The sequence below is a fragment of the Canis lupus genome, chromosome 19 (assembly GCF_011100685.1).
Source record: "Canis lupus familiaris isolate Mischka breed German Shepherd chromosome 19, alternate assembly UU_Cfam_GSD_1.0, whole genome shotgun sequence".
Classification (NCBI taxonomy): Eukaryota; Metazoa; Chordata; class Mammalia; order Carnivora; family Canidae; genus Canis; species Canis lupus.
Window position 1 is genome coordinate 8,981,415 of NC_049240.1, and position 26,278 is coordinate 9,007,692.

General features: G+C 32.3%; 1 pseudogene; it reads left to right on the forward strand.

The window, feature by feature from the left end:
* The window catches only part of LOC119877287, a 155,744-nt pseudogene that overhangs the window by 44,679 nt on the left and 84,787 nt on the right, over positions 1 to 26,278 (forward strand).

Here is a 26,278-nt window from a genome sequence, read left to right on the forward strand (position 1 = left end):
AGTTAACATACAGTGTTATATTCGTTTCAGTTGTACAATTAGTGATTCAACACTTACATACAGATATCATTTTGATTATATTGTAATACAGTACAAATTTATTTAATTAAAAAATTTCAAAACAGAAACCACACTTATGCTAATGAAGTAAATTATAAGAACAGTTTGGATCCCTGAGTGGCTCAGAGGTTTAGTGCCTGCCTTTGGCAAGGGCATGATCCTGGACACCCGGGATCGAGTCCCACATCAGGCTCCCTGCATGGGGCCTGCTTCTCCCTCTGCCTGTGCCTCTGCCACTCTGTCTCTCTGTGTCTCTCATGAATAAATAAATAAAATCTTTTTTTAAAAAAGAACTGTTTGAATTAAGCCATATTCAAAATAAAGACCTCTTAATTTTAGGACTCCCTCTAGATCCTTCCTTACATTGTTTTCTGCATATTACCATTTGCTAAAAAATAAAATTCATGCTTTACTTTTGAACTTAAAAAACGTTGGATTACTTTGGTTTTTGTACAAAAGAGTATTACAATTGTAAATTTGACTTTTTTGTACAATTACCCCTATCTAATAAATCTTCCACTCCTTGTCTAAGAGATTAATTTCTTCCTAACAACTTCCAAACTCCACTAAAAGCAACTCTATTGATTGTCATTCAGTAATATGTGTATCACATGGATATCGGTGAAAGAGTCTCATTTGCATTTTTTCCTGCTTAGCTGTATGTTAGGAAACAGGCCTTTTTTTTATTATTTGAAAACGCATAAATATTTATTTTTAAAAAGTAACTTGATTAATTTCAATCTAGTTTATATTAATTTCATTGATTCTATATAATTACATATGCTCCTAGGTAATTACATGACCTTAGATTGGTCATAATTTCAAATATTGGTATTTTTAATAATTCCACTGTTTTAGAGAAGATTCTAAAGTTGAGTGTTTGGCATTTGTATATTATGAGTGAGAAGGAAATCAAATTGCAACTGAATTTGAAACATTTATCATAGTCATTTAAGATGGTCTCTTCAAGCGAGGATAGTATTATATCACTTGATATAAAGTGTTAATACCAATAGACAAATGTTTCTTTGGTTTAATTTGAAAGTTAAGCCTCCTTAGTTATACCTAAATCACTAAATTATACCTTAAAATGAAATAATTCTATATGTAAATAAAGGTTAAATAAGTACAGTTGTTTTCATTTGAAACATATTTAAATATTGTTACATGGAACTCTGGGATGGTTCAGTGGTTGAGCGCTTGCCTTTGGCTCAGTTCTTGATCCCAAGTCCTGCACAGGGCTCCCAGGAGGGATCCTGCTTCTCCCTCCGTCTATGTCTCTGCCTCTCTATGTCTTTTATGAATAAATGAGTAAATAAATATTTTAAAATTAATAAATAAATGTTATTACATCATGCTATTATATTTGTTAACTTGCAGCCATCTATTTCAATTAAACAATGGTTTAATGCATCATATGTAGTATCATGAGATCAAAAAAGTTTCAAACCAATGGACTTAAGATCAATAGATTTCATCTTTTTATTGAAGAAATGAAACTGAAACACTGATATTTTAATTGATTTATTCAGTCATCCAGTAACTTAGTTGGAAGCTTGAGTCTGATTTCAATGACGGCATGTGAATATACAAACTGCAAAGCATTTAGTAACTACGTTATTTTCCCCCCAATAATCTTATTATAAAAGCATTTTAGGGATGTCTGGCTGGCTTAGTGGATGAGCATCTGCCTTTGGCTCAGGTTGTGATCCCTGGATCCTGGGATCAAGTCCAGCATGGGGCTCCCTGCTACTCCCTCTGCCTATGTCTCTGCCTTTCTCTGTGTGTCTCTCATGAATAAAAAAAAAAATTTAAAAAGAGCATTTCATATTCTACTTTTACCAACTTTGTTTTGGGAAATAATTTCACATATACTGCTTAATTTATATAACAAGCACCATTATAGTCACTGTAACAAAACTAAAATATATTTAGTTTTTTAGTTTAGTCACATTAACTAAAAATAATTAACATCACACATATCTTATAAGCAAACATTAGCCATTAGTTTTTTTTTTTAATTTTTGTTTTGTAAAATTAATTCAGAAGAGAAGAAATGGGATGATTGGATAAGTATTTTCTTTTATTTTTGATTAATGACTTCACTTTAAAAATATCAACTACACATACCTTAATACATAGCCATCTTAGTAGTGACTATAACCAATGGGAATATCAAAGAATTGTTGGATAGAATTATATCTATAGTTTACATTTTTCAAAAAGTCAAAACATTTTTGTGCAATTAGTCATAAGATATTTACATTTCATTTATTTGGTTTTAAGATGATTGAATACGGCAGATGGATAGTTTGTTGAACTGATATTTTTCATCATATAGACATGGCTTGTGAAGTCGAGAATGGATTTGATTTTCACCATCTGCACGAAGATTTTTTTCTTGCATATTTAGCACAATGTGACATCTAATTTGGTTACTAGAGTTACTCTTCATATTTCTAAATTCAAAGAATTATGATTTATTTGAAATATTCTATATCCTATAGCACTATTGACTCTTTGCAAAGTGCCCTTAGTATGAAAGATTAAAATTGTTTTCCACTTTATAAGGTAATTATTTTGTTTTACATTTGTTCAAAAATAGTAAGATAAAATAAAATGGGAAAAGACACGACTAAACAAAAAGTGAACACCAAATTATTTATCTGTATATTAAAAGATAATGATATTGGACAAAATGGAAAAAAAATCCTTGTTACACATCTCAATGCTGTATTCACAGAAAAATTAATTAGAAAGCTAAATTTAATTTTGAAGTCTGGGTTTCTAATTCTAATTAGGCCTTGAAGGAAAAACACTTATCTATGGTCATAAGAGTTAATATTGAAGTTTTTATTATATAATTGACAGCCTAAAACAACAATATTGAAAAAAAATAATAGATCCAGCATTATAAATAATTTAAACCAAAATAATTTCTCAACTTTGTAAATATTTATATATATATTTTTAAGTGAAAAAGAATTATATGAAATATGTGTGAAATTTCATTTTTACTTAGGCTGTGTATTTGTGTCACCAACTAGATTCTAGTAGAGTAAAATATTTCACTGGTTTATCTAGAATATAACTATTTATTTATTTATTTATAAGATTTTATTTATTTATTTATTCATGACAGACAGAGAGAGAGGTGGAAACATAGGCAGAGGTAGAAGTAGGCTCCACACAAGGAGCCCAAAGCAGGACTCGATCCCGGGACTCTGGAATCATGCCCCCAGCTGAAGGCAGAAGCTCAACTGCTGAGCCACCCAGCCATCCTCTGAATATGGATTGCTATCATGCTGTACAATTAATGGTGGAAACAGATATTCCCGTGGTAGACCAAAATGAAATATTTATTTTCTTATTTTGTGAGAATGCTTGAAGATATTTAGTAAACTAGAGGTACAGAATATGTTACATGTTATATTATACTTTATTTCCTAATCAAAATATAGCATAATGAGTTCTAAAAAGTCCTTATTCTATAGTAAATAAATGCTTGCTTGGACTTAGACTCAAACAAAATGAGCTATATAACTGTGTTGAATTCCTTAATATTCATATTACCCTGTGAAGGTTATGAAAAGTCTAGGCTTGATTCCCTATATCTAAAAATTCTAAATAATGACAGAACCAATATGGAATTGTTTTGAGCAATAAAATCACTAAACATGGAAAATAGCTAAATACTTAGAACATAAAGCTGGATCAAAGGAATTAGATATTTTCTTTATGTAGTTTCTGTTATGATCACAGCTTATACCTACATAATAATCAAAATACGTATGCAACAATCTTTAGTTTTATTTGAATTTTATATTCAAGTTTTAATATTTTGTAGATATTACATTTATATTTTAATCATGTTAAAGGGACCATTTTTAATTTTCAAAGAGAGATAGTTCATCTTTTGTTCTCAGCTGAATTGTGTCCCTCCAAATTCATGTTGGAGTCCTAACCTCCAGTAACTCAGGACGTGACTACATTTGAAGAAAGGACCTTTAAAGGGGAACTAAGGTTAAACGAGGTCATCAAAGGGGGCCTAATCCAATATGACTGGTATCCTTATAGAACATAGACACCTACATAGGAAGGACCCTGTGACGACAGAGAAGATAGCCATCTGCAAAGCAAACAGAGAGGTTCAGAAGAAACCAACCCTAATAAACACTGATCTCAGACTTCTAGCCTCTAGAATTGTGAGAAAATAAATGTCTGTTGTTAATTTTTTTTAAGATTTTATTTATTTATTGGAGAAAGAGCATGCAAGAGAGTACAAACAGGGGGGAGGGGCAAAAGGAGAGGGAGAAACAGACTCCCCAGGGCTCCATTCCAGGACCCTGGGACCATGACCTGAGCGGAAGGCAGATGCTTCAGGAATTTAGCTGCCCAGGTGCCCCAGTGTCTGTTGTTTAAACCATCTCATCTATGATATTTGTTACAGCATGTCTAGCTAATTAACACAACTTCTTAAGTTATGGTCATGCTTTCTTTTTTCTTTTTTCTGTTACGTATCAGTCTTCTCTAATGACAATAGTATTTTGCTATTTAATGGAAGTTTTATTTTTCTACATTCTATTTTTTTTTCTAATTTTATTTCCTATTAGAGACAGTATAACAAGAGATAAATACATGGTGCAGAAGGACTTAGAATGTTGGGAGAAATGCACTGTTTTTATAATTTAGTTACTGAAAACTATTAGCTTCGTCAATTCGGAAAAGCCTTTTAACTTTTATAGTTTTCTCAATTTAGTGCCTCCGTCCACTTTAAGGCAAGGATCATGTTTTATTTGTACTCCTAGGGCCTACTAAACAGTAACTAAATATATGTAATTATATGTAGTTATATATATATATATATATATACATACACATATATATGTGATATCTATAAGTATATAATAATTCACTTACAATAGATTTTTAAGAGTTTTTTTCATATACTGTGGTATTTTTAATTTGAAATCATTTAAATTTATATTTAGAATCCTGAAGATGATATTTAAATTTTAAATTGCTTATATTAAAATACCCAATATTTATTAGAGTAATATTGATTCATTATGTCATATAAAATTTCAGTTTTCCTAATCCTTAACTAAATAATCTGGATTTTTATTTTTTATCATCCAATGTTTTTTCTACTTACTTGGTAATGTTAAAAATATGGAGCATTTTAGGAGTCCATGTGTACCCTCATCCAGGAAAGTAATAAGATAACATTTGTATCAAAATACTCTAAAAGATTTTGTTAGAATATTTTTAAATTATACTTATGTGATTCTCAAATTGGGGGAATTATGTTAGTGGGGAAAGAGATGTATTAGGTTTAAAGTAAACTGTATCATTTTTTTGCTCATTTAGTGATTCCTTTACATGGTTTAAATTAACATCAGTCTTTCTCTATTTGATTTAATCTCCATGAGAGAATTATCTTTATCTTGTTTGTTATTTTTCTTAGAATTTTAAACATCTAGCACTTAAATGGACCTTATTTGTAGAATGGAAACAAATCATACTATTGAGAAAAAGTATCCACATACCAGTCAAATTTTCACCTCATATTGGTAAGATATTACATTTCCTTTGATTCTGCTTGATATTAGGCACATTTTATTTAGAATGGCCAACCACATTCATAAAGAAACAATGTATATGTTAATGACATTGAAAGGATTTCTGGATTTGATTGAGTTCTGATGATTTCCTAAATGTGTCTACAAAAAAGGGACTAGAAAAAAAATACTATTTAATCGAATTCAAATAACACACATCAATAAGATTTTAATGAAACTCATCAGTAATTTGTAAGATTAGTATAAGGATGACTTATTATTTGTTTCTAATGTCATATTTATACACATTTAAGATACCTTTTAATACTGAAGAACACAGTTCAATTCATAAGTGGGCAATAACACATGATTAAGGGAAAGAAACCTTTGGTTTCTTGTTTTCCAGTATTTATATTTTTCAATTAAAGCAGATGGTTGGAGGAAAGCCATGTTACCTCCAACTTCTAGTGATGCATTCACTGGCAAAAGTTCAAATGACCTGGTATGCATCTCCAAGTATCGTTCTCACTGGCAGCCAAGTTTTTTCCACTTGAGCCTTTCCTCCTTGGATCCTGGCCAACATCGCTCAAGACTTCATGAGGATGAGGAAGCAGTATTGATTTTCCTCTAAACTAATCTTATATGAGGCGGCCACTCCTTCCCTCACTATGAATGGAGGAGCGCTGGAGGAAACCAGCTGCACCACTTGCGAAGTAGAATTGCTTCTTTGGTCTCGACCTGAGCTGAATTCCAAATACTGAAAATAAAAGGAGAAAAATGGCAACGTAGATAGGCCAGCCTTTCAAGGCAGATACGCATTCAGTTCTCTAAAAGAATGTTCCTGAGAAACAGGGAATTTGCTTGTTAGAACAAGTGAAGGAGATTCTTATTATAAGATGTGGTACAGTTGTCAGCCAAAATAATGATTCCTTATACCAGAGCATTTTGGATTATTAGGGCTGTAAAGCTACTTTTTGGGTTAATGTTACATAATGTGTAGTATTATGTATGCATAATACATAATATATAACATATACAATATGTGCATAAACATGCATGCTCCATAAATATACATGGAGATTTTTCCATCTCTGTGTTTTATTTATCTAAAACTTAAATCAACCCTGCTATAAAAATACCCTAGTTCTTTAATGTAAATAAATAAATGTTAATTTAATCTATTAATTTCTATGTTGATGCTAGCATTTAATAGCGGCAGTACCATCTGTTAGGTTAGTATGAAAAATATTATAAAAGTTAACCCTATAAAATCCACTGACATATACAAATCTATAATACCATTATCTTCTGTTATTTATGGTTTTAATTTTCTTAAGAAAAAGGCTAGGATATAAGGAAATCTAATTCTGAAATCAAATCCAGCAGAATTTAAATCCTGGTCCTATTTAGTCCACTTTAGAAGGTTACTTCTTCTTTATTGCCCTTGTGTTTTCTTTCCCCCAAATAATTACTTCCTTGACTACTTTCTTTTTTTTACTTCTTCTGAGCTGTACGTAAGTAAAAGAAAGTATTTTCTATCTTTAAGACATCTATGACCACTCACAACTGTTATGTCGCAAAAAAATGTAAAGGTTTTTATATTTCATATTACAAAGAAAAAATAATTTATTTAGAATTAACTGATTAAAAATCCCATATGCTGGAAGCATCTGGAGGCACAGTCAGTTATGAGATCAACTCTTGGTTTTGGCTCAGGTGGTGATCGCAGGGTCAGAAGATGGAGCCCTGCCTCAGACTCCATGCTCAGTACAGAGTCTGCTTAAGACTCTCTCTTCCTTTCCCTCTGCCCCTCCCTCTGCTCTCTCTTTGTCTTCTCTCTCTTGCTCACTGTCAAATAAATAAATAAATCTTTAAAAAAAATCCCATACACTGAACAAACTGGTTACCAGAAGGGAGGTGGGGGATGGAGATTAAGGAGTGCCCTGGAGATAGACACTGGGTGATGTATGAAAGTGTTGAATCATTCTATTGTACATCTGAAACTATTATTTAAGAATTTAAGTAAACATTTTTAAAAAGTAAGTAAGTTGGAAGAGAGAAAAATCCCCTATACTTACGCAGAAGGAATAGCCAAAAAAATGTAATCTGTAAATTAGATATTCAATTATGTTCCCTAGTTACTGTGTATATGACATATACAGGATTTTAAAATCCTGTGTATATTATGGCACTCACAACAGTTTATTTTCCTTTTGAGTTTAGTCATATGCTATGCAAGTGGTGACTAATTTAAGGTATTTTGAATAAGAACATGGGCTCCAGTGCTTCCTGAAAATCTCTTCCTCTGATAGCGAAGCAGCACTGCCCCTGCCTTTGCTTTGTCTTAACCTCTATCCTTAGAGTAACTTCACCATTTCTGAGTTTAAAAAAGTAGTGTGGGTGGAGGGGATTATCTCAAGGAGGACTCTGGTAAAATATAGACATTACATTCGGACATTAACTAAGTCCCAATAGTTTTCTTTTATTTTTATGTTGTCATGGATTAGCTTTATCACCTAGCCAGGTACCTTGCCGACATAAATGCTGAACCTGTGAACCTGAGATGTACATTTATTCACTCAAGGGTCTAGGGTAGCCCTGGCAAGCAAGGTGAATCTCAAGGAACACAGGTGTATCTCAAGGAGCACAGGGCCCATTAGAAGATGACAGAAGAGAACATTGAGATAGTGATACATTTTGAAAAGAAACACTATTTTTGTCACTAGCTTGCCTATGGTGGTGTCTGCATACATGAAACAGATATATTTTCAGTATCTAAAGCAAATACACTTTTGCAAAGTTTTCAAGTATGCTAGACTTATTTAGATAAATATTATATGACATTACCTACTTTCAATCATTTCTGGAACATGGAAGGCAATAGATTTGGGGATATCATATGAAAAATATAGATAAATTAACTAGAAGATGAATATAGAGAGTAATAAATGCATAAACTACTTGATAGATTACTTTGGCCATTAAAAGATTGGTGAACATAAAGATGGAGATATGTTTGCTACCATATTAACTAAAACATTGTTTTTCTACTAAAATATTTGACCCTACTTTAACTACTATTTTCCCATGACTTAATCTTATGATCAGATATAAAATATTGTGTTTTTAATTAACTTTGCTTTTTAAAAAGCTTTATTTAAATTCAGTTAGCATACATTGTAATATCAGTTTCAAGTGTACAATATAGTGATTCAACACTTCCATACAATACCTGTTGCTCATCACAAAAAGTTCCCTCCTTAATCCCCCTCACCTATCTAACCCATGCCCCTACACAAAATTCAATATATTTTTTAAAGATTTTATTTATTTATTCATGAGAGACAGAGAAAGAGAGAGAGAGAGAGAGAGAGAGGCAGAGGGAGAAGCAGGCTCCATGCAGGGAACCCAATGCAGGACTCGATCCCAGGACTCCAGGGTCACACCCTGGGCTGAAGGCGGTGCTAAACCGCTGAGCCACCAAGGGATCCCCAAAATTCAATATTTTTAAACATGTAAGATAGGGCAGATAATTCAAAAAGCAAACTGAGAAATAGAATAATTATGAATGCTCAGTGCATGGTCATTAAATGGTCAGATAGTTTGAATAAACTAAGGAAGAAATGCTTTCTGAGGGTTAATTTGTATTTCAAGTTGTATGATAGGAACAAATACACTTTCATAAAGAATGGTCTGTTGGGTTCTGAAAAAAAGAAACTTTAGTTAATTTGTCCAATTAGTTTGAAGTAAAGTTTGTATTCACCTTCCCATTATTGTTAAATGGACAAAAAATTGTATATTTTCTAAAATCTGCCATTGATATTTTTCTCCCAATCTTATCCCTCCCTCTCACTTTTTTAAAACAGGAACTGCTTCAGAAAACAAATAATTAGCATAACAGAAGCAAACCTAACGTGTCATATTATTTAATGTTGATTTTGCTTATAATTAACTTTGACTAACTCCCTTTTCATATGGAGATTATGGGAAAAACCATAATCATTTGGAATTAGAGATATGTTCAATGTGTTTACTACTTACAAAAATATATGAGATTTGAAATTTGTATAAATGCTATTACCATCCTAATAGTTCATTTTCCTTTTAATATTGTTTGGAAAAGGTCACTTACAAAGCTGTATCCTCCTGTTAAGGCTGCATTTATACACACGTGTCCCTAATTCAATCTTCAGACAGAGGCCCAAAAAATCTTTTAAAACAGAAAAATACTTATACTACTCCTTTTAAAACCATTCAGTAGCTTCCAATGCAATTACAGTAAGATCTAAAATCCTTACATGATACAACAGTATTTAATTTGTGTCTTCCAGGTGTACTTTTCCTTTTTGATTGGATCATCACATCCATTTTGTTTTGTTTTGTTTTATAAAATTTTCCAGGAAATCCCCAAACTCCAGCTCTCATTTTAAATCCTAGGGGACCCACCCTTGTGGTCACAGCACGAACCTGTTGCCTTATTTAGGACAACCAGGATCTTTACAAGGATTCTTATTTTTCATGTTGGATTGAGGATATAAAGTCCCTTTTGCTTCTATAACAGAAGTGCTAACACTTGCTCCTGCCTTAGCAGCAAAGCTTGTCTAGTAGAATGCAGAGAGAAACAGAGGACTCCAGGTGGCTTTTCATTTCTGGGTTCTGGTCCCTTGGGTGCACCAAATAGTCTTGGTTTCTATCTTTATATAGCTTTGCTTCCTCAGCTACTACTTTGGTGTCATAGGCTGTTGTTTATTTTCGATTTTTTCCTACTTTTACCTACATATTTTCATTTATCACTGTTTTATCATGCATCAAAAGATGAAACAACATACCTGAATTGTTGAAATATTACTTAGTGTTAAAAGTAGAGGAACATTCCACTCCTGGTTGCATCAGTTTATAAGTAATTCATTTGGGGGAATCTATTTGACTGCTCATTGACTTCATTTCTTCATATGAAAAAAATATATATAATGACAATTATTTTTATATTATATATCTCAATCTTTTGAATGGCTTCCTCTTGTAAGATTTAGGTTAAGAGCCCTGAGCAATTCAATAGTTATTCTGCCTTGTCCTATCCTCTTCCTGCATATTTGTCTATTTTTACACCTTTCCAACCCTGTCACTGTCCTTAGAAAGGCCACAGGTATTTCCTCGTATCAGAGTACTTAAAATGACCAATAAAGCTCAAGGATTGGATTTGAACACAAGTTTTATTCTAAATCTCATACATTTATACACTAAATTAAACATTTTCATTGATCGCTCTCAATAAAGGTGTAAATAACTGAATTCTGGATGAAGCAAGATACTAGAATATGGTTGGACCTCAATTTGTAGACATTGTTAAACTAGGCATTAATTTTATAATATTTGATGGGTCAAATGAACTGCAACTATATTATCAGAGCACAATGTGAACAATTTAACTAAAGTCATGGCCTTATTCAAAATGCACAATAGCAAGTCTAAACTAGTTCAAAGAACTTGAGTTTTGGTGAATGATCCATTGGAAAAAAAAAAGGAAGATTGCAATGGTTTAAATCTACTAGCCAAAAAACTTTATTTGTTTTAACTTTTTTGAATTAAGTGCTAAATATTGAGTGATTCCCTGGCTCAGTAATTACATCAATTAGGTTATGTTTGGTGGCAAGTAACATAAAATTTACCCTCAGAGTATTTGCTACTTATTTATCAAGAAATCAGTAAGGTTGATTCAGCAACTTAATATCATAAAGATTTCAATTCCTTCACTCCTTCCAATCTTCCAGCTTTGAGGAGGGTGTTAATAGTACCCTTCAAGGTGAAAAAAGAAGCTGCTATATTTTCAAACATGAGATTGTCACACTAGCATTTTCAAAATAAGAAAACAACAAAAAGAAAGTGGAAAACAGGAGCTCCAGAGACACAAAGACTTTGTCCTGTTCTCAATTTTGCATTTCATCAGAAATGAAATATTTCCCTGTAAGTCGAGTTAATAGCTCTAAAATCTCTAGTCTCTTGGTTCAAGCATTAAACCATTAAATATTTGGAGATCGTTAAAAGTACTGATACTGCCTTCATCCCTAACCAATTAGTCCAATGTTCCAGGGCATCAGCATTTCATACGAGTTCTTCAGTGAATATAAAGTGCACCTGGGTTTGAGATTCACCATTTAAATCTAACTGCAATTTATCTCCTTCACCATGGTACTTTTTATCTGAATAAAATGAGAGTTCTGTAAGCAAGGAAGAAACAGGAATAATGAATTTAAATATGAATGCCATACAAAACCTTAATATAAAATGGATCTACATCTCACCTGATTCAACTATCCCCAAAGGAAACTCAAACTCTAAGAGAACTTTACACCAGAAAACATCTCTGAACCTTTGAAAAACATCTTCAGAAATGAAGCCTAAAACAGGCTACACTTAACTTCATGAGGGCCTAAGTTAGCATCACGATTATGGCTTATAATTACCATGAATTACAAAGCGTGTGTATTTATGGTTACTGTGGGTATGTGTTTCATGATCCTAAGGGAAGAAAAGCCATATCTAGTAGAGATGATATTTTTTTCATGACTTCATCCTCAAGGTTCACAACTTAAAGCAAAATGAGATGCCATTATATTTTTTAACATTGTTAAGTGTAACATTTTGTTCAAAGTCTTAATTTCTGATTCAATGTCTAGTTTTCTGTACAAGCCATTTTTAAGTGAATGTTGTTTTAAGTGTAAACAAAAATATGGCTACATAATTATAGTAATTCAAAGTCTATACAATATGAGGCATAATATATTTGAAATTTACCTATTCATTACTCTTTAAAGATATTTGTACTTTGACATACATTTTTGTGTGATTTGGTGACAATAGCAGCAAAACTTGGTTTAATTTTTGAAGATGTTGTATGCTGTCCACAAATTAGAAAACCAGTACCAAATATCAAATGATGTGTGATGACCTGATGACCTATGACTGCGGTAAAATAGAGGTTAATTGAGAAATCGGGAGAAAGTAAACCGAGTAGAGGGCTCAGGAAAGGTAAAACAAAACAAAATAAAACAAAACCCCGAAACTGTCTGTGGCCATTCAGCACTTAAACAAATGAAGAAATTAATAAAATCTATGGTGTGCAGATATATTCCAATTAGTTGATAATAATGCTTGAAGGAAGTCATTGACAATATATTGGAATGAATAGCAAATTAAAGGATGAAAAAGAAAAGTCATTAACAATCCTATACTATTATGTCAAAATTTAAAAATTCAGAAAGTTCTAAATAAATTCCCACTGGGGAAAAAAAGAAACCTCAGAAGTGTCACAGAAATATAATCTTAAATTACAAAAGACTTTAAAAAAATGTATACATATACATTTTAAAAAGTACACACATACTTTACATATCAGTCACAGGTGCAATGTTATTTTTAATGGAGTAAAAATATTCTTATTAGAATTTGTCAGGTGTTCTGTGCTGACAAACATGTTCAAGGGACATATCTTAGAGCAGATCCTCCGTTAAATATTTTAGGCACATTTCATTTTAATCAGTTCTTCAGTCAAGCATCTCTGGGAAATATTCACCTCAAAAATTAATGAAATCTTATACAGAAAACAATAGCTTTCAAATAATCCTTCACTTGTTTTTTTAAACAAGTAATGATAAACCATTAAGATATTAAAATCTCGGGGCTCCTGGAGGGCTCACTTGATAGAGCATGCAACTCTCAATCTTGGGTTGTAAATTCCAGCCCCATGTTGGGTGTTGAGATTATTTAAAAACAAAATCTTAAAAAAAAAGGTAGTAAAAGTTTGATATATCTATGCTTTTTTAATAAAGACTGTGACTGATTGATATGCTTTCTCTGTTTGCAAAATATGTGTGAGGTTGCTCAGCAGATACTCATGAATAAACACTTATATGACATGTTTTGTTTCTTTACTTAAAATATTTTAATCCTGTCATTTCAAACAAACACTAAGTTAGACAGACGAATCTACCTCTTAAGGATTAAAAACTTTTCAATTACCTAAAATATAGGACATTAAGTAATAGACTATGAAAGAACTTATTGTCTCCTTAAAAGGGAGATTTTAAAAAGTGAATTTAAACTAATGATCACATCAGTAAAAAAATGAAAAATATCTTTAATAGTATGTTTTACATTGTAGTCTAAGAGTTCAGAAACCAGAATGGCAGTACAAAAGATGAAAAGTTAGATAATTTATTATGAGAATATAGGCAAATATCACTCAGAAATAGTAACGATATTTTTACTGTGAACTCAGCCATCTTGCTGATAATTTCACATTTCTTATTAGGCATAAATATATCCAAATTTGAAAGAAATGTTAATAAATAGAAAATTAGTAACAAAAGTTTATGTATATCTCAAAAATCTTTTCACAAAAGTGAAAGAAGACACAATAATACTGTAGTTGAAACAGAAAGTTCTATTTTTTTTTTTTCTAAGTGCCTTAAACAATTTGGGAAGAAATTTGTCATTTTACATTAGTTCAGAGTAGTCAATTGTTCATTGTTGGATCTGAGTTCAGACAATAACTGATTTCTCCTATTTAGTGATATTTTTATACATTTTGGTTCTTCCTGTGTTTTCTTATGTGATTCACTGCAAAGTTAGGAAAGACAATGTTATTTGTGCTTAGGCTAACACTACTTTAAACTAGAAGTCCTATTAGAGGAACAGCCGTAGGGGAAATAAAATTTGAGTAGTGTCTCAACATGATCACTCTGTCATAAACAGAATAAATAATAGATTTTTAAAGGTTAAGTTAAAGATATAAAGCTAATGGAAGGAAAAAATATCTAACAATAAGGAGAGTCAAAACTAATAAAAATATATCAATATACCTCATGATGTATTCATGATATAAGAGAGAAACAAGTTTGTATAATAAAATATCAAAAACATGAAAAGGTGCTTTGATAAATATTTACTATAAAATGATTAAAATCATTAATGTTCAAGAAATAAAACTTTGTAGGAGCTATAGCAAACACTTATAACCAAACAAAATGACAAAGTATTTGAATGAATACTGAATTCATTCAAATGAATTCAATGAATGAATGAATGAAGTTTAGTATTTAAGTTATTATATATTTGGAAAGAGGTTTATCTACAAGAGTACTAAATGCACTTTATATATTTTTTAAAGATTTTATTTATCCATTCATGGGAAACCCAGTGAGGGGCAGAGAGAGAGGCAGAGACCGTAGGCAGAGGGAGAAGCAGGTTCCTTGAGGGGAGCCCGATGTGGGACTCGATCCCAGGACCCTGGTATCACAGCCTGAGCCAAAACCCGACGCTCAACCACTGAGCCACCCAGGAGCCTCCCTAGGTCTTTTGTATGTCTATGTACATTTTGAAAATTGTTTATTAATACAAACAAAAAGCTTACTGGAATTGTGACTGCGATTGTATTAAATCTATCATTCACATGGGGATAAATTGATTTCTTAAAAATATTGGATCTTCCAAATTATGAATATAGAATAATATATCATTGCTTTAGCTTTTCTTTAATTTCTCAAATCTGTGTTGTTTTGTTTTCGTTATACAGTTCTTTCTTATTTCTTGCTAAGTGTCTGGTTAACTTACATGAATTTTGACACTCTTGTATACAGAATGTTTTAAATCTCATTTTTGTATTGTTTGCTGCTAGTGCTTTAAAATGAAATTAACTTTTGTATATTAGCCTTGTATTCTGCAAATGTGCTAAATGTAGTTACTATTTGTAGTTTTTTTGAACATTCCTCAGAATGTGAAATAGTAAGAGTGGTTGTCCTTAGGGGCGAGTGTTCAATATTTTGCCATTCTTTGTGATATTAGCTGTAGATTTTATCGTACCTGTTTTTTTTTTTTTTTTTTTTTTTTTTTATCAGACTGAGGAAGTTCCCTGCTATTTTTACTGAAAGCTTTTAACAAAAAAATGGCGTTGGTTTTTTCACATTCTTTTTCTGCATTTATCAAAATGGCTTATTTAAACTACATTACTGAGACAACACTTACTTGGTCATGATATGTTATTCCATTCACATATTATTGGATTCAATTGCCAATATTTTAAAGTATTTTTGTACCTATATATAAGAAATATTAATCCATACATTTCTATTAGGTCTTTGTGAGGTTAGGACATTATGGTTTTTCTAGCCTCCAAAGCAAGTAGAAAAGGATATTTTGTTTTCTGGATGAATTTGCATAAAATTGGTATTATTTCTTGTTAATTGTTTGATAAGATTCAACAGTAAAACCGTCCGTGCCTATAATTTCCTTGGTAGCAAAATTTTTTGATGATTAAGTTCTGTTCCTTTAGAAGATATAGGGCTACAAAAATTTCCTGTTTTGTTGCATTTTTGCTCAGTTGCATTTTCCAAGGAATATATTCATTTCATCAAAGTTTTCCAATGTGTTGGTATTAAACCGGACAAAATATTCTTTTACATTTTGATTATCTATAGGCTCTATGATGATAATCTCTCATGCATCATATTATTATAATATGTGAGATATTTTTCTTTTCATCAATCTATGTAGCTGCTATAGGGCTTTTATTTTGTTTTTGTCATTTTTTTTTTTAAATTCTTCAAAGAGTCAACATGTGGCTTTGTAATTTTTCTCTTTGTTTTCTCTATCTTATTCCTGTTGTTTGGGTGTAATTTACTTTTCCTTTTTTTATGTATTTTAAGGCAAAATTTGGGGTGATTGATTTAGAATATTTTTTTCCTCCTACAATTTAGTATTTAAGTTGTAAGATTCTTTCTAAGCATCTAAGCAGTATTTTCACTATATATCATGCATTTTTATATGATTTTTTTCACTATCATTAGGTTTGATTTTTTTTCCTGGCTGATACTGAATTTCTAAATACTTGGTATTTCCTATGATATTGTATTGTTACTGATTTCACTTGCCCTTAGTACATGCTATGTGAATTTATTGAACATTATTTTTTAAGAAAAAATACGCTTTTTCCCTGTGTCACATACTATAAATATAAATCTGAATTCTTATTACTGACTTATCACTTAGCTTTATATCTTCACTTTCTTAAAGAGATTAAAATTTATGCCAACAAAACACTAGCGAACTTAAAAAAGTCACTAGACAGTTAAGCAGTTACTACTAAAAATATTCTAGTATTTGGTACAATGGAGTTAACACACTTATGACTATTGTTTTATTATTAATTAATATTAAATCTATTATTTTTCATAAAGTATAATTTTGATATAAATGTGAAAAGATTTCTTTATAATTTTTAGGTTTTTAAACAAATAATCTAACGAAGTCTCTTTACATTTATATAACTTAAAAACATTTCCAAACTGAAATAAAAGACAAAAAAAGAGAAACGAAAATATTTGGGGGAAAGAAGGAAGGACCACAAAGCTCTATTTAGTCTAAGTACTATGTTTAAAATAAGATAATTATCATTCTAATGAACCAACAGTTTACATTTTTCAAACATTATAGAATACACACATTTCTTTTCCATTATTAATACAAATCTAATGAATTGTTTCCTTGTACTGCTTTTCTTTGTCACTGAGGAAAAAAATCTCTATATCCCATTTATTTCATTTTTAAAAGGAATGCTCTATCATCTTAATTCATAGAAAACAAAATCACACAGGCTTTTACCAGTATTCAAAAAAATAAATAAATGAAGAAAGAAAGAAAGAAAGAAAGAAAGAAAGAAAGAAAGAAAGAAAGAAAGAAACCATAAGAAGAGGACTTTGAATAGACTGAAAGAACCTTCTGAATAAGCCATGAATAGGGAATTCCAGAAGAAAGCATGATGCTCATTTTATCAACAAAAATACATTTTGCCTCTAGCAAAGCTAAGGGCAGACATATCCCATATAGACTTAGGAGTCCGAAACACTGGTCAGATGAAAAATTTATTAGATGAAATGCAGCAAAATAAACAAAAATTTCAATTACTCATATTTTAGATGAGGTTCAGTACTAGTGCAGTGTATCAATCTAGTAAAAACATGGACGGCTCTGAATTTAGTCATAAAAATGTCTCAAAAAAGTCTCAATCAATTTTATAACCAATGTTTATGCTCTGAAATATTAATATTTTGAATAAAATTTAGAATATTCTTATATAAAGCATGACTTTAAATCACTTTTTCTTGATAGATATAGCAGATTGCTTATTTGGCTTATGGTTCATGCAAAATACTGGAGCTCCTGGCTCATTGTTCATGTCAGATGCTGTCATTACCTCCTGCTTGGCCTCCTAGCCTTTCACAAATGCCTTCCCAATCGATGTATCACACTGAAATAAAGAAAAAGATCAATGTGCAAATACGATCATGTATCTCTTCTACCCTCATTACTTTCCAAGTTCTTGACTTGCCATTGACCTCAGACTATTATGCATATACATATAGGCCATTATACATGAACTGCATGAACTCTGCATGAACTAGCCTCTTGTCTATCTTCAAATCTTACCATTCCACCTCCACCTGCCTTCCCACTGCTCATGATTTTACTCTATAATTTCATGATCTTTCTCCTTTGTTTTGGTGTATTTTTACATATTGCATCCTTTTCTGGAATACTCTTCCTGATAACTTCTTTTCATCTGAAAATCTTTTACTTGATTTTATGTGCCACTCATTCAATGAGATTTTAAAAATGTCTACCTTTGGTCATCATAGCATGTAATACACGATATTTCTGCCTGTAACCGTTTGTACTCCTTTCTGAATTCAAGTATTTTTTGAAAGGATATCTATCACATTTACAGTCATATCCTCAGGAAGTAGCATATAACTTGCACATACATAATAAAAACCTTTAACATGTACAAGTTAAATTGAGTAGAACTCATATAGCAAGTGCCACATTGCATCCTAAATGTAATTTCTAAAAGGTCTTAATGCATAGTATGCACATACTCAAACATGCACAGTCCTTGCCATTAATTTATTAAAAATTCTATTTTAACAGACAATTATTTTCTATCAGACATGAACATACCACTCATTTAGGATCTTATAATCTCCTCTGTATTAATTTTTGCACATTTACCCTTGTTTCACCTATGTTCTCTTATAGACATGTCCATCTAGACATGAGAATATATAATAATATATATAATTTTATTAATATATTTTTATTATATATGTAATATATATATAATTTTATTTAATCATTTTTATTTGGGTATAGTTGACACACAATGTTACATTAGTTTCAGGTGTAGAATATAGTGGTCCAACAAGTTTATATATTATATTAACGCTCACCATAGGTGTACCTACCATTTGTCACCGTACAACACCATTACAGCACCATTGACTCTATTCCCCATGCTGTGTCTTTTATTCCCATGACTTATCCATTCCATAACACTTCAAGCTTGTATTCTCACTTCCCTTCACCATTTTGCCCATCCCCCACCTCATTCTCTCTGGCAACCATCAGTTTGTTCTCTATATTTATAGGTCTGATTCTGCATTTTATTTGTTTATTCATTCATTTGTTGTCTGTGTTTTTCTTTTTTAGATTCCACATGAGTGAAATCATATGGTATTTTTTCTCAGTTTGCCTTATTTCACTTATATACAGATTTTAAATAAGTTTTTGAACAATATATATATGCCAGAAATCAAGATCAATCCCATTTTTGCTCTTCTGATCACAGAATGTATCTTCCTTGCTGAGCCTACCTAGAATATCTGAATTACTGTTTGACAGCCAGTCACTTAGGTTGTCGATGACTCATCCAAGAATGTTGAGCTCAATAATGTGGCCAAGACATTATGAGCTATGGCCTGTTGTAAGAAAAATGGACCAACTGGATTTGTTCCTTTGGAATTTTATCTAAAATATTCTAAATGATTGAACCCATTTTTTTAGGATTGATAAACTGATCATCTAACAGATATTATATACAAAAGTCAGAGAAGACACAATAGCCAACCCTGTGTGTAAGGAAAATGACAGAGTTGGTTAAAGAGAAAAGAAAAAGGAGGTACACAGAGAGATGTAGAGGTCACATTAAAAATGAACGTTGTCCATGTCTATGAAAGATGGAAGGTAATTCTATGCCTATAAGGTATGTTATAAGTTAAATTAATTGTTTGACAGAAACAAACAAGACCTAACAACAATAGGAAAGCAATTTGTTGAGGTAGAACACAGAATTGATAGAGAAGCTGAAAAATGACCAAAATATAGAAATCACCATTTTAGTTGATAAGCTATAACACATAGTTCTTGGGAAAGAAATAAATGAAATTGATATACAATGGATTTAATGCTTTTAAAAAATCAGAATAAAATATTCCAGCCAAAAATAAAATTGTGAGTGGGAATTACCAATTACTTATATTTTCCCTTTTTCTGATCTTTGCAGATAATATGAAGAAATGTCAGCACTTAAGTCATCTCAGGGAATTAGCTACCCAACACCAGGGGTCCCACTTGTTGGTAACTGAGAGTTTGGCTCACTAAGAAACTAGAAAATGACTTCCATATTGTCCAGGTTAATAATCTCATGACTGCTCTTCTTCTTCTCCTCCTTCTCCTTCTCCTTCTCCTTCTCCTTCTCCTTCTCCTTCTCCTTCTCCTTCTCCTTCTCCTTCTCAGCAGGAGAAGGAGGGAGACGGAGAAGGAGAAGGAGGGAGAGGAGAAGGAGAAGTGCGAGGCGGAGGAGGAGGAGGAGGAGGAGGATTGAGGAGGGGAGTGCTTCTTCTTCTTCTTCTTCTTTCTTCTTCTTCTTCTTCTTCTTCTTCTTCTTCTTCTTCTTCTTCTTCTTCTTTCTTCTTCTTCTTTTACCAGCACTTAAAGAATCCTCAAAACTAGTATTTTTTTACAGAGTTCATTGGATTTCCTCCGGGTATGGAGTACCTGAACTGACCAAATATATGCTATATCACTGTAAGCTCTTGATTACGAAATAAAATCTATAAAAATAAATATACTACTACATTCAATGAAGTGAAGCTATAGCTCAACAAACACGTTTTGTAAGCCAGAAAGAAAAGACAAATTACCCAGAGAGACATGATTTCAGAACATTATTTCTCATTAGTAAATATAGATGCCAGGAAGCATGCAGTAATAGTTTCAGATTACTGAAAACAACAACAACAAAAACAAAAAATAAAACCCTCAATTTAGAATTTCACTTCTAAGTTAGCCATCATTTAAGGATAAATAAAACATATTTAAATTATTCTTGAGGAAAAAGCTAGAGTTTATCATTAGTGGAACATCACTAAAATAACTATCAAATAATTATAAAGATTATCCTTTACAGAGAGAAGAAAAATAAACCCAAAGAAAAAAACTCATGACTTCCAGTTAAGAATCTCAAATCTATCATCAAATCTGCTACAACTGAAGCACTGGAGGTATTTTATAAATAAATAAATACATACATACATACATACATACATCACACTTGTTTTAAAAGATGGCAGGGATTTGAGAATTCATGAACATTCCCTTTGCCTAACAAATACAACAGATGTGATTTTAGGGTAAGCATACACAGCTTCTAAGAGCTTGAGGATCTTGCAAAAAATAAAAGTTTATATATTCAAAAGCAGAACAAGAACCGCTAATTACAGATCTGAAAACATTTTTCTTGTACCATGCTGCTATTTGTTAAGAGTGTATCTTATTACCCATTAAATAGAGGTTGTCCCATGATTAACATAATTACTTGCAAATATTTAAAATGAGTTTGATTTTGCTGCATCATTTCAAAATACGGTTGTGACAACTAAATGACAATTATGTTAACAACTAAAAAATAGTCGCCGAAAATTCAGGCAAACAGGTTACTTCTTCTGGGCAGGCAAAATCATAGCTGTTCTATTAATTTCAATCTATTACTTTTATAAGGTATCACTTCAAAATTAGTCACCTAAATTGAAACAGGCTGGGTGTAACACTGCATAAAAATGTAGATCATGCAATGTAGCACATGCAATGCAGTACATGGAAAAAATAGTCACTGCCAGAAAAAAAAAAATTAATTCTAGAACAAAATGGTGTCACTAAGAAACATATGTTTGTTAACTATTCTTTCTGTAGAATTGGAAATGTATTTCAAAGTGTTTTTTCAATGGGTGGGCTCTATGGTCTCACTTTTCTAAGCATTTGGCACTCGACTGGAGTAGAGTACACACTTGTGAAAGTCATAGTGGGAAACCCCAGTGACGAAATGAAACCCTTCCCTTCACTGTGTTTCATTACTACGTAATAGAATTCTGCAAAGGATGCGTGGGGACCATGGCTATGTGTGCACTGATGGCTATTCTCACAACCACTGAAGAACTTCACTTACATAAAAATTGAATTTGTTAAAAAAATTGAATTTGTTATAAAAGTCAATCTTCAATTTTGTTTATTGTTGTTTATTTGAACTAGATCAATCATATCTTGCAGAATCAATATCATTAAGAAAATAAAAAAAGGCATAGCAGTATGTTTCATGTGTGATAAAAGATTAGAGGCTATTGCAGATAGAAATAAGAAAACCTAAGGAAACTATAGGTAAACATTGAAATATCTATGATTTCAGATTACAAAATTAATATTGTTGAACTACTAGACATATCATCGGAATTTGTAAAATGTAATAATTTCAAATCAGTAATTTAACTTCCTCTCAATTCTGTTGAAAACTGAAGTCAAAATGTTTGATTTTGTGGTGTATTTTAAATGGCTGTTTTAGTTTTAAGATTTTTGAAAAAGAAGGGATCCTTGGGTGGCGCAGTGGTTTGGCGCCTGCCTTTGGCCCAGGGCGCGATCCTGGAGACCCGGGATCGAATCCCACGTCGGGCTCCCGGTGCATGGAGCCTGCTTCTCCTTCTGCCTGTGTCTCTGCATCTCTCTCTCTCTTTGTGTGACTATCATAAATAAATTAAAAAAAAAAAAAGATTTTTGAAAAAGAAGCATAAAAATGTAATTTCCTGAATTGCCTTCAGAAACTCTCCCTGGGACACAATTATAAATCATGGAGTTTGAGACTGGTCCATTTTCCCCTGGGATCATTCATAAAGTTATTTTTACTTTCTGAAATTTGTTTGGACTTAGAAAATCTCACCTGCTTGTTGTTTGAAATGCATTTTAAAAAATGAATTAAATGTACTAGGTCTTCCTCCCAATCACTTTGTACCACATTTATTAAAAACAAACAAACAACAAGAAAATTATTAGATCATATTCCTACCGTCATTTAATTTAAAAGGCAGCAGATCATATGATACTTTCGAGGTGTTTGTCATCTGGAAATTCAAGAAACTATCTCCTTTCCAGCATTGCCTACAGATGTTTCTTTAGTCTTTTCAGTAGTTTTTTCCCCCCTTTCTCTGTCTCGCTTCTTTTATTTTCCACCCCATTTTCAAAGCATTTTTCTATGAAACAATTTGGTTTCTATGCCATCCAACTAAGGTAACCTATACCATGCAGTGCCCTCAGCAAATTTCCTGAGTCCTTTGAAAAAGCAGATGACATGGTAACAAGAACTTTACTGTTTACCCTTTCTTTCCTGCTCCTTAAGATTTAGAGAAAACATCATGCATAAACATTTTGTGTGACCACCCTCACTATGCCCCCTTAGTATATTTTAGGGACTTAAAAATGCTCAAAGCCACCATATGGCCTGAAGTTTCACTAGCATGTCTAAATAAAGACTTGGAAGTTCTTGGCCGTGTGCTCCCGGTATCCAGGACAAAATTTGTAGATTGCTTTTAAAAGTCAATTTAAAAGCTCTAGCCCTTGGTAAAGACTAAATTAAAAACAGTTTGAGAAGAGTTGAACATGACAAAATAATAGTTCAAGGAGATTTCGAGATACTGTCAGAAGTTGTGCTGAAGTTAGAAGAAACAATTTAAAGGTTATTCCAAGGAACTTGCAGTTCTCATTTTAATGCTAATGAACCAAGAAATATTAGGCTAAGGGAGTTAATCTGTATGCAGAGCATTCTAATAAATTAAATGAAAAGGGTGCAGATCTAATGCAACTTGCAAATGCCGGTTTCAATAATTGTCACATCAGCTGAGTATTTATCTAATCAGCACTGCTAAATTTACCTTTCCCGCTTAATATTGCTTTTCTTTTGTGTCACATCATTTTAGTGGCATGTTAGTTAAACTGTGGATTTCTTCCTGATTCACTTGAAAAAAGAAGGCTAGAAAGTCCTCTTTCATAGAGGGATGTATTACGTGGGAGAGACTATTGTGGGGTCATATTCAAATAGCTTTGCTTCTCAAAAAAATTACTTTTGCTTCTCTTGTAAGAACCATCCCTTTGAAATACTTAGGAATGGTGGTCCCTGTTTCTTCTGCTTCCTGTAAAATCGTTTACGATGCTCATTTACAAACTGTTGTAAAATCTTCATTACCCTACAATATCATGTGTGTTGTCTCTAATTAAAAAGATTCGTACAGTACCTTTTTATCGTGTAGCTCACTCTCATCACTTACTCATTTTCCATGCATTCTGATGACACTTTTCAGTGCCATCAATCTTGTTTTTCTCTACTTAATAGAGAAGTGATATATCTAAAAATTGAAATATGGAGTAATGTCTGTTAACATTACCAAATCTTTCACTCAACAATCATCTGTCCAACACATGAATAAGAGTATGAGATCCCTTGTGATGTGAAGCAACCAGCCCAGGTTGCAACGAGCAATATACGCTGGCACAAATGTAACTCACTTTAGCAACACCAAAAATGAAATGTAAACACAAGTATTCATGGTCTTTTCTGATGTAACCTAAATTTTTACTTCAACTTGATGCTTCTTAAGCCTTCTGTGTATATTGCTTTGTTTGCTTTTATCAGAGAGAAAACCAATCATTCAGTTTGTCCTTGGTTGATTCATTTATAGCATTCACAATGGCTTTTTTTTTTTTTAAGATTTAACAGGAATTTTGTGATCCTTTATATGATATGTTTCAATGAAGCCTTTTGGGAAAGGTTCTTAATGTGAAAGAATTTTCACAGAGAATATCGGAAATAAATGTGCAAAAGGGAGTCGTTTTAGGATTAGAGATATGCATGGAAGAGGGAAAAAGCCTACTTATATTACTAGAAAATAATTTTCAATTTAGAAGTTATAGTGAACTATCTTTTTTTTTTATAAAAGTGACCTTTTTAAAAAATGAAGAGGCGTGCCTCCTCTTTAGCAAGATTGCATTAATAATTGTCAACCTGCAATTAGAAGAGGAGCAGGCTTTCAATTCTTCTAACTTTTCTCTAAAATGTTGGCACATGAAAAGAAGTGCCCTGGACAGATGGGAAATTAGCATGTCATAAAAATCTATAATAGATTGGCTGTTGCTGTCAATCTCATGAAAGTAATTACATCATGATGACTCTCCATGAAAATTACCACGGACTTACAAGGGAAAATATTATGTATATAAGGCAAACAGAAATACAAATCATTATCATTCTCTTTCAGTATAATTTTCTCATCTCTTTTTAATTGTTTGCTAGGATGGAGACTTTATTTTTTTTTATAATAGTACGAGGTAAAAACTTTACTTTCGGAGAAGAGGAGATATCTGTATGTGAAGGGTGGAAGGTGCTTAACTATTACACTGCTTGAGGGTCAGTCTTCTGCTGCTGCTGTACGATACTGCTTGGGGCCTGAGATGCAGAGACTTTTCCCCACCACCCCACCACTTCCCTTCAAAGTGTCTAATGTCCTGGGTCATTGAAACAAGGGTGGGCTATAGAGAGTTCATTTGACAAAGCAACAAATTGTGGGGGCAGAAGTAGGCAACAAAACTCCTTGGACACTGAGTAGGTGACATGCTCGCTACTGTTAACAAGGAAAATCCTTCTTAGTTTGCAAAGAGAAAGCATCTCGTTGGCCTAAGTGATGTTTAGCACTTAACCGAAATAGAGACTCAAATTCTCTGCAAGCAGACTCTGTTCCCACGGGCCTTCCTGATCCTGGGGGAGTGCATTTTAAGAAAGAACTTCATGAGCTCTTGCTTTTGCCTTTTTTTTTCTCATATTAATGAGGTTCCCTTTTCTTCACTTCCTCCAACCCAGAGTTTGGCAGCCTCAGCACTATTGATATTTTGGGTTGGATAATTTTATGTTGAAGAAACTTTCCTGTGTGCATTGAGGGATGCAGAGGATCTGGCTTCTGCCCATAGATGCCAATAGTTCACCCCTTTCCCTTCAGTTACAGTTATCAAAAAGGAGTCCAGACATTGCCAATTGATCCCTGAGAAGATTTCTCCCATTTAATGTTCACTAACACGTGAAAATTTTTCTATCTACAGAACGTATAAAAAATTTCATCTTCCATCTCTCCTATACTGGTTTCACAGAGACAGCAGCCTCCTTGAGGAAATGAGTGACTTAGGTCTTGCTGCCTAGAACTGGGTGGAGATAGAGTCTTGGAAATTTAAGTGCAAAAATGAAGTATAAAATAAGTTAATACGAGATTTCTTCCCTACCACCTATGCATGCTTGTGTATGTACAAGAACATATTCACTTTAATTTTAAATGAAGGAGTCCATCAATTGAAACACAAAATACATTTGCTTTACAAAATTTGTTTTGATGTAACCTGGATTTTGAACACTGTTCCGTCTTCAGTAACCAAAGCACTTTATATAGTTCAAAAGTGAAATA